Consider the following 8195-nt stretch of genomic DNA (forward strand, 5'->3'; position numbering starts at 1 on the left):
ACCCAAAGAGGAGCCAATTCCACTACACAATCATGCAAATAACTCCGAGCCAATCAAAATAGCATTTGAGATATATTTAATAAATAGCTAAAAATCCATGAAAAAAAAAAAACAGTGACATCTATTATATACAACTAACAATCTAAAAAAAACAGTGACATCTATTATATACAACTAACAATCTTAAAAAATATCTATTTAATATAAAGCCAACAATCCATGAAAAAAAAAGTGACATCTATTATGTACAACTAACAATCTAAGAAAAAAACAGTGAGATATATTTTATATAAAGCTAACAATCCATGAAAAAAAAAAAAAACCGTGAACCTCTCAGATCCCCTCAAAAAATAAATCGATTTGGGGGATCTGAGAGAGAGGGGTATGAAAGAGAGAGAAAGATATTTTTGGAAAAAAAAATCAATGAAATTTTTTAGATAGAGAAGGACAACGGGCTAACACTTTTAGTGGGCGATAGAGAGAGAAAGAGATTTAGGGCTACACAGCTAGATGGAGAGAGATACAGAGAGAGATAGAGAAAGATAAATACAAATAGAGGGAGAGAACGGGCTAGGTTAATAGACAAATCGATCAATTTGTGGGATCTAAGAGAGAGAGAGAGGTCTGAAAGAGAGAAATATATTTTTGGAAGAAAAAAACCTGTGACATCCTTGCAGAAATGAAGAGAGCGAGAGAGAGAGAGAGAGAGAGAGAATAAAGTAGCTCTGCAGAGAGAGATGAGAAAGAAAGCCATTTTCCAGAAATGGAAAGAGAGAGAGAGAGAGAGAGAGGAGAGAGGTACTTGGTGAAGCAGGCGAGGAGGCTCTACGAAGAGGGATGTTGGGAGGTTGACGAGGAAGGAAGAAGAGGCGGCTTAGTGCAGCTAAGAACAGAGAAGAGGGGTGGCTCAGCGAGAGGGCTCTGGCTAATGGCAGCATGCTGCAAAGAGAGGGATGGCTTAGCGGAAGAGGAAGAACAGAAATATGAACAGTAAAGAAGAAGACTCACGTAGGGCAAACTTTCGGGGGTGAAGTTTTATAAAAACTTCCCACTTCATGTTCCGACCTTTCGGTTGGAACTTTTTTTAACACATAAAAGGGGAAGATGAACTGTAAAGTGAAGTTCCCCATTTAACTTCCATTTCTTATCAAACACCAAAGATGAACAGTAAACTGTTCCAAGTTCCTGGAAGACACTTCCTGTTATCAAACACGCCCAAAGGGCATGTTTGATAACTGGAAGCAAGTTCATGAACTGTAAATTGGAAGTTCCTCCTTGTTGGGAAGATACAAGTTACTGTAAGAAGTTCCTGGTTTCTGTTTTTGACAACCTCCAGGGAAGTTAAAGAAGTTCATGGTTTCTATGTTTGATAATCTCCTAGGAAGCTAAAGAAGTTCTTGGGCCTCCTCTACAAGGTTGTACTGGCTCATATTGTTATGGCAATCTTTAGCAGTTATAATAAAGCCTCGTTAGGTTGATTTCTTTAAACTAGATGGCACTAAATATTAAGCATAAATAAATAATAATAAGTACAAGGCATTATAGCTCAAACATAAATAGAGAAAATGCAGAGAAAGATATTACAAAGTACCACAGTGAATTTTAGTAATCATTGGAAGCTCAAAGTACAATCCAGTAACCAAGTTCTACAACAACGAGAATGCAAATCTATATCGTCTAGACCCTTTAAAGAGAAACAACACAAAAAATTGTCATATACAGCTTAAGGAAACTCAATGCGTTGAATATGCCAAAACTGTACAAAGTAAAACCATCATAGCATTCAACATAAAGATCAGGATAAGAATGCATTGACCACAATTCAACATGCTGAATTGTTTAGCATTTAGCACACAAAAGGTTCCTTAGGATGCAAAAAAGGACAATGTTGGAAATGTACATCCTCAACCAGAAACAAAACCACCCTGTACTATTGAACCATAAATAAAGCATAACAATAGCGAGCATAATAACAGAAATCTAATCAAATCCTATAAAAGAAAGTAAGATAATTAGTAAGGGCCTATTCTTCAAGTATAGGTTTCTCTAAGTTCAAGTTGTCTATAATTCAAATTCACATTCATAAAAACCCAAGCAAAAGGTGCACATAATATGGCAAGTATACACAATCAGTAAGGAGCTAAATGGGCAATGAATAGACTAGAGAGCATAGAAATAGATAAGTATCAGAAGAAGGAAATATCTCATATAAGAAGAGACCCCAGGTCTCATCTACGGTTAAAGCAATGTCTTCCATTATGAGCCATCCCCTATGAAATGTCATAATCAGAATATTGTCATCAAGTCCATCCCCAACTAATGCTCTCTCTCTCTCTACACCTACATGTTGCATGAAAACATCTCACCTGATAACTTCCCCTTAATGACTAAATCATGCTAACTATGTGATGCCATCATAATCATTGCTGCCAATCTTATTGTTTCTTTCAAACCAAATACAGTTGAAGACCCTTACAGTAAATAACAGATAGGATGCTAATATTCATGATAGAGTATTGTCACAATTTGCAGCATAATGAATAAAACCATCTCAATAACTCAGCAATAACTTTCTAAAGGGCATTGAAAAGGTTAATGGATAAATTGAATTGTCATCCAAGTGACATCCGGGCAATTTCTCAAATAAGGATGCGACATGGATTAGTTAAACAGAAATACGGAAAAAACGACAAGCAACATTTTAATTAGCCATGAAAGTAAAGTTGATCACTTCGGAAATCAGTGTTGAATAAGAGCACTGAAACCGAAACCAAATCCTCATTCATTATGAACCCGAAACCACCTTCCAATTTCCAAATTTGACTATGACCATTCCCAGAAACTAAAGTTTCTTGAAAGAAGTCCTACAAAACTAAAACCAATAATACTCATTTGATGCAAATAGTCTCTGAAAAATAGCGTATGAGTGTCAAATTTCTTCTCTCTCTTGGAGTCGTGGCATGGACAATAGTCCCTGACCTTGGTATCACACAACTCGAAGAAGTTGGAGATGGTGGTCTCATAGTCTGATAGGTTTGGGAGTGAAGGATCAAAGTGGTGGTGTTCAAAGTCCATAAAGGGTCCAGATTGGTGAAGAGTAAGGGGATCCAGCCTCACCCCATTACCAAAACAATCTGCAGTTGAATTGGAGAATGAGTTTAGGAGAAGAGACTATGGTTTTTTGTGGAGATTTGAACCAAGCAAGTAGGAGAAGAGGTAGAGGAAAGAGAAACAGGAAAATATGAATTACCCAAGCTAATCAAAACTACTTTTTTGATGGATTACCCAAGCTAATCTGAAAATCTGAACCAAGTAAGTCTTTTTTTTTCTCTTTTTCAAATAAACTATTTTTGGGGTGGCTTCTCTAAATAATATTCAATTTCGAGCTCCAAAAGATTTAAATCTTTTGCATTTGTCCAAAATTGAGTTGGAGGGTTGAGCATTCTTGGAGCTCTAATTCAATTTTTTTAATTTTTTATGGTTTTTTTTCCATAATAAAAACAATATAACAAATTTTAAGCATTGCATGAACTAGGGTGATGCTAATGTAGCAATCTCACAGTGAATCAAGCTAATAAAAAATACAGCAGTCTGAAATGAAGTACACTGATTCCAACAAGAAACCAAACTATCAAATGATTGTGCATCCATATTCTTATCATGCAGACAACCAACAAGCTCTCTAATATCTTATCATGCAGACAACCAACAAGCACTCTAATACGGATAGATTGTCAGGGAACTTGATGTCAAGCACTCAAAACAATCAGTTAACCCTGAATCTAGATTTACAACATAGAAAAATCACGAAATAAAGGTTTTGCATTGCCTTAGAACTCGATTTGCAACATAGAAAACTATTAAACCAATTTAATACTACATTCAACATAGAAAATTACACAAAAATAAGTAGATTTAACCCTAGAAATGTTTTTATAGGGTTTCCTCCATAAAAAAACCCTAAGAACAATGCTGTTAACAGATAAATCCGAAATTAGCAAGAAAAAAGAAGAAAAAAATGCAAAATCAACAAAGAGCTCACTGATTTGAGGTACTTGTTGAGGTTGCAAAGCCGCGAATAGTACTGGGCAAGAGGCTGCCTTTACTGGGAAGAGAGAGCGAGAGAAAACTTTCGCAGTGGAGTCGCTGTCTTGCTGAGCGGCTAATTGCGAAGAGAGGGGTGGCTGAGCGGCTGAGTAAACCCTAGGGCACAATTTTATCGGGGAAGATTTGACATAAACTTTCAGCTTCTTTGTCGGAACTTTTTTTTCTTTACATATGAGAACATGAACAGAAATAGGTAAGTTCTTTATTTACCTTCCCGTCTTTTATCAAACACAGAAGATGAACAGTTTCCAATTCCAGGAAACAACTTATTGTTATCAAACACGCTCTAAAAACACGCATAGGCCATCGGGAGTCTCTCTCCAACAAAAAAAAAATTCCACATATTTCTAAAAAAAACTAGAAATCACCCAAGAACCAAATTCGATCATCTTCAAAACCGTACACGCTTATTTCTATGGATTCTCCTTCATCCCCAATAATAATTAAAATAAAAATAAAAAGACCCAATATTTAAGATGGAAATAAGAAAAAAAAAAAATACAAAGACCCTGAACCTTTCTACTTCTCTTATAATCCACCTAGCATCCATAGTCCTCCATGATCGTAAGAGGGGCCTTGAGTGCCCCTGATTCTCACATTGACTTTTGAACAAAATCTGCACCGTCCAAGTTCATAGACACTACAGATGAATGTAGCTCTACTTATTTTCGCTGGTCCTCAGTGTCATTATTCATTAGAAATCCTTGACCATTCATTGAGCAGTGAGGTTACTAGAAATCTCTCCCTATTTCTCTTCGACTTGGATACCCATTTATTAGTGTTGAGAATAGGTCGGATCAGGTTTGGATCTACCGAGATATGGAATTTGGATTCAAAAAGTATATATGGAGATACAGATCCGGACGCGAATCAGATCCGAAAAGTATATGTGGATCTGGATCCATATTTGGATCCGATCGGATCCAAAAAAATTATTTTATGTATTATTTTATATCTATAAAATAATATATAACAAAAAATGCTACATAGTATATATTTAAAAATACTATACAATGTATATTTATGAATTTATAATATAATACATAACATTTTAATAATCGGGTCAAATCCAAATCAGATCCACTTGTACCCATATCCCATCCAAATTACTATTTAGATCAAATACTGGATCCGGATCTGACCCATCAGATCCAAATCTTAGACCCATACCACAATTTGGATCGAGTCCAAAATTTGGGTTTTGAGTCGGATTGGGCAATTCTTAATCCTATTTGCTATGGTTGGGTTCACTACGTCAAGTCTAGCTAAGGCCAAGGTTCAATATGTCTTGAGTTATACGCTCTTTGAAAGCAGAGAGTCAAAACACTTACAATGCACTTTGAAGTTTGAACAAAGATCCAAAAAAATTATTTTATATCTATAAAATAATATATAACAAAAAATACTATATAATATATATTTAAAAATACTATACAATGTATATTTATAAATTTATAAAATAATACATAACATTTTAATAATTGGGTCAAATCCAAATTAGATCCACTTGTACCCAGATCCCATCCAAATTACTATCTGGATCAAATATTGGATCCGGATCTAAGCCATCAAACCCAAATCTTAAACCCATGCCAATACCGAGTTTACTACGTCAAGTCTAGCTAAGCTCGAGGTTCAATATGTCTTGAGTTATATGTTCGTTGAAAGCAGAGAGTCGAAACACTTATAATGCACTTTGAAGTTTGAACAAAGATCAACAAAAGGTGTATATGTGTTAGAGAATAAATGGGGATGAGAAACAAGAAGCACACGAATTTAACGTAGTTCACTCTTACGGGCTATATCCATAGAGAAAAAATCAAATTTACTATAACAATTGAAAATTAGAGAGCTTGATGATGACAAATACTTTTATTGTCAATCACAACCTTTTTTCCCTTCATCTCTGTTTTTTTGACAAGAGTATTGAATATTGTTATTTCAAAAGAGTCATTACAATCATTGCAGTACTAAAACAGAACCCGAGAAACCACTAGAGAATGAAGAAATGCCCCTTTCTTTGCTAGATCATCCAGCATAGAATTAACGTTTCTATATACATGGCTGAAAGTTATATTGCTACTGCTAGTTATCTCTTTAATATGCAGCCAAATCTGTCTCTTACGCCATGGGGGGCCGAACTTACCACTGCACCAGTCAATAGCATTCTTTGAATCCCCTTCTACAATCAAAACGTCCCCCAAATTCTTCTTCTTCCACAAGTTGATACCTTATAAGGCTGTTGCCAATTCAACGGAGTTAGCAATGGCCACTCCACATGGTGCTGCAAAACAAAAAACTATATTCTCATTTGAATCCTTGCAAACTCCACCCACCCCAGCCCTACTTAGATTTCCCATAGAGGATCTATCAAAATTCAGTTTAAAACAACCATTCAAAGGGGGATTCCATGCACTTGTGGGTCTCACTTTAATAAATCTTAAGGAAATTAAGTGATCTAAACCAATTCCAAGTATTAAATAGGATCTTATTCTTAAGAGTTGCATAATCCATTGCCACACCATCAAAGGTCCTCTTATGTCTTTCCAACCATAACTCCTATAGTAATTAACTACGCATAATATTCCAAAATATACCACCCACCTTTGGAATTCCACAAATCTTCAAGTGATTCACAATATGCCATACCGAAGATGGACGATCAATCAAAGAACAATATTGAGAAGTGATGCAATTCGTTGGGGGTTTCTCTCTCAAATTCCTTGCTCTACTTTCCCTCCAATAAGTTGTTTCTTTATTTAGGTTTTCTTCTTCAAGGGGGTTTCTCTCTCTAATAAAGGAATTCTTACTTACGAAAAGAAAACACATACTTATATGTGTTTGATTAGGTTTTAATTTAGGTGTGGTTTTAATAAGGTTGTTTCAGCTATAATTTTGGTATAAAAATTATTAGGATGGCTTGAGAATCTATTTTTATCTCTAATTACAAAACTTTAAACTCTAAGAATGGTTCAAATCAAGTAGATTTATAAACACATCAAAATCTTGAAAATGGACAATCCAAATAATATATTGTAAGATATAATATTTTTCAAACTCAAAATCACTTTTTCTTATCGTATTCATATATCTCGATGTCGAGATGATCAATTAGAGGGTTTTCCAATATCAAAACAACCTTTTATGATGGATTTTTGATATGCACATTTAAATCTACATTTTAAAGATACAACCTTAAATAAAATGTTTCCTTTAGGTCCCGTTTGGATCCCTGGATTTTTTTAATCCTGGGAAAAGTCAATCCTGGAATTGGCATTTCCTGGAATATGGTGTATAATGTTTGGATCACATCTTGTAGAAATAAAAAAGATGCAAATTCCTTGTTTGGATTGATTGGAATATCTTTTTCTTGAAAATGCAAATCCTTTCTCTCTCTCTCTAAAAAATTTGAGATAGTTTTTCTCTCTAAAATTTCTCAAATATTTTAATACAATCTCTTTCAAAAGCTTAAAATTTGAAATAGTCTCTCTTAAAAAAATTTGAGATAATTTCTCTCTCTAAAAAAATTATATACTTTATCTCTCTAAAATTTGACGTAGTTTCACTCTCTAAAATTTTAATATACTCTCTATCTCTAAAACTTAAAATTTGAGATAGTTTCTCTCTTTAAAAATTTCAAGTAGTTTCTCTCTCTAAAATTTTAATATACTCTCTCTCTAAAGCTTAAAATTTGATATAGTTTCCCTATCTAATTTTTTTAAAATAGTTTCTATCTCTAAAAATTTCAGGTACTTTCTCTATCTAAATTTTGATATTATTTCTTTCTCTAAAACTTAGAATTTGAGATAGTTTTTCTGTCTAAAAATTTTTAGGTAGTTTCCCTATCTAAAATTTGATATAGTTTCTAATCTCTAAAATTTTAATATATTCTCTCTCTCTCAAACTTAAAATTTGAAATAATTTCTCTCTCTAAATGTTTTTAGATATGTATCTCTAAAATTTTTCAAGTAGTTCCTCTCTCTAAAATTTAATGTAGTTACCCTCTCTAAAATTTTAAGATACTTTCTCTCTCTAACACTTAAGATTTTAGATACTTTCCCTCTCTAAAATTTTAATATGGTCTCTCT

The 8195-nt window shown here is 34.0% G+C and overlaps 1 protein-coding gene across 10 annotated transcripts in view; it reads right to left on the reverse strand.

The window, feature by feature from the left end:
- LOC18433789 (uncharacterized) overlaps positions 1–4433 on the reverse strand; it is a 37083-nt gene extending 32650 nt beyond the window's left edge. For 4 of the 10 annotated variants that reach the window (XM_088855477.1, XM_088855470.1, XM_088855474.1 and 1 more), the window contains exons 1-2: positions 4318–4433; positions 4043–4203 (exon numbers count right to left, since the gene is read on the reverse strand). The gene's annotated coding sequence lies outside the window, so the exon portion shown is untranslated. The other 6 variants (XM_088855472.1, XM_088855476.1, XM_088855473.1 and 3 more) reach the window with 5 other exon arrangements.
- Positions 4434–8195: the final 3762 nt, after the last annotated feature.

Source organism: Amborella trichopoda, chromosome 13 (genome assembly GCF_054954075.1).
Source record: "Amborella trichopoda isolate Santa Cruz 75 chromosome 13, AtrichopodaSantaCruz75HAP2 v2.0, whole genome shotgun sequence".
NCBI lineage: Eukaryota > Viridiplantae > Streptophyta > Magnoliopsida > Amborellales > Amborellaceae > Amborella > Amborella trichopoda.